The sequence below is a fragment of the Oncorhynchus masou genome, chromosome 24, assembly GCF_036934945.1.
Source record: "Oncorhynchus masou masou isolate Uvic2021 chromosome 24, UVic_Omas_1.1, whole genome shotgun sequence".
NCBI classification, from domain to species: domain Eukaryota; kingdom Metazoa; phylum Chordata; class Actinopteri; order Salmoniformes; family Salmonidae; genus Oncorhynchus; species Oncorhynchus masou.
The window spans coordinates 507,812-509,908 of NC_088235.1; the positions used below are offsets into that span (position 1 = coordinate 507,812).

Genomic DNA, 2,097 nt, shown 5'->3' on the forward strand with positions numbered 1-2,097 from the left:
CTGTCTGTCTCTTCCTCTCTGTGTCTCTCACTCTCTTCCTCTCTGTCTCTGTCTGTCTCTTCCTCTCTGTGTCTCTCACTCTCTTCCTCTCTGTCTCTGTCTGTCTCTTCCTCTCTGTCTCTCACTTCCTCTCTGTCTCTGTTTGTCTCTTCCTCTCTGTGTCTCACTCACTTCCTCTCTGTCTCTGTCTGTCTCTTCCTCTCTGTCTCTCACTTCCTCTCTGTCTCTGTTTGTCTCTTCCTCTCTGTGTCTCACTCACTTCCTCTCTGTCTCTGTCTGTCTCTTCCTCTCTGTCTCTCACTGTCTCTCTGTCTCTGTCTGTCTCTTCCTCTTTCACCCCTTTCCTTTATCTGTCTCATACTTACTCTCTCGAGCACTTTCTCTCTCTCTCTAGTCAAAGTCACGTCACAATTTATTTGAAAAGTCTATTTTACGACGTCATCTCCAATGTGTTCACTAATGTCACTGTGTGTCGTATCCTTTCCATAGCCCTTCATCCTGCTGGAGGAGCTGCGTAGAGAGCTGCCCCCTGAGCAGGCAGAGTACTGTATCTCCAGGATGCCCCTGTACAATGGGCCTGACGGGGTCCCAGGGGCTCTGGACTACACTGCCTTCTCCACGGCCCTCTATGGGGAGAGCGACCTCTAGCTTCACACACCAGAAATGCACCCTGACCTTGTTGTCAGTCTCGCCCCATTTTGTTCCACACATTTACATCTAAAATTGATTTGTGTTTTGACCGGTACTAAAGGGAGTTATTTTTGAGAAATTACAAAGCATTTTAAAGCCATTTCATGAGTGTATGATTTTGAAAGAGTAGGGAGAAATATTTATTTCAAAGGACTGAGCAGGATTCATTCACTAGAATTAAAAAAAATGATGAATCAGTAAATGTGAAATTTACATGTGAGTCACATAAAAGTAACTTACACATAAAAAGTAACTTGCATATCAAAAGTAACTTACACATTAAAAGTAACATGCATATCAAAAGTAACTTACACAAAAAGTTACACATAAAAGTAACTTACACATTAAAGTAACTTACACATTAAAGTAACTTACTTATAAAAAATAACTAACACATTAAAAGCGCTACTAAGTTATTTGCTCGTCACCTATGGAGACCTAAAGATATGAATTTATGAGAAGCTTGTATTGAATCAGTGTTTGCACTCTTCTAAATTAGTACATAAAAAACAGGGGAAGTTTTTGCCTTGTCTGTTCAGTGCCTAAAATGAATGAAAAAGGACCCTGTATGCTAGCCTGGACTCAGATCTGATCTCACTAGCCTGGTGCCAGATCTGATCTCACTAGCCTGGACTCAGATCTGATCTCACTAGCCTGGTCTCAGATCTGATCTCACTAGCCTGGTGCCAGATCTGATCTCACTAGCCTGGTCCCAGATCTGATCTGATCTCACCTAGCCTGGTGCCAGATCTGATCTCACTAGCCTGGTCTCAGATCTGATCTCACCTAGCCTGGTCCCAGATCTGATATCTACATTATAATACCCTCAAGGCTACATTATAATCCACCCAGGCTACATTATAATCCACCCAGGCTACATTATAATCCACCCAAACTACATTATAATCCACCCAGGCTACATTATAATCCATCCAGGCTACATTATAATCCATACAGGCTACATTATAATCCACCCAGGCTACATTATAATCCACCCAAACTACATTATAATCCACCCAGGCTACATTATAATCCCCCCAGGCTACATTATAATCCCCCCAGGCTACATTATAATCCCCCCAGGCTACATTATAATCCATCCAGGCTACATTATAATCCCCCCAGGCTACATTATAATCCCCCCAGGCTACATTATAATCCATCCAGGCTACATTATAATCCACCCAGGCTACATTATAATCCACCCAGGCTACATTATATCCACCCAGGCTACATTATAATCCACCCAGGCTACATTATAATCTCCCCAAACTACATTATAATCCCCCCAGGCTACATTATAATCCCCCCAGGCTACATTATAATCTCCCCAAACTACATTATAATCCCCCCAGGCTACATTATAATCCACCCAGGCTACATTATAATCTCCCCAAACTACATTAT

At 42.3% G+C, this 2,097-nt stretch overlaps 1 pseudogene; it reads left to right on the forward strand.

Moving 5' to 3' along the window:
• LOC135513348 (alpha-actinin-2-like) overlaps positions 1 to 1,686 on the forward strand; it is a 96,470-nt pseudogene extending 94,784 nt beyond the window's left edge.
• The last annotated feature ends 411 nt before the right edge of the window (positions 1,687 to 2,097 follow it).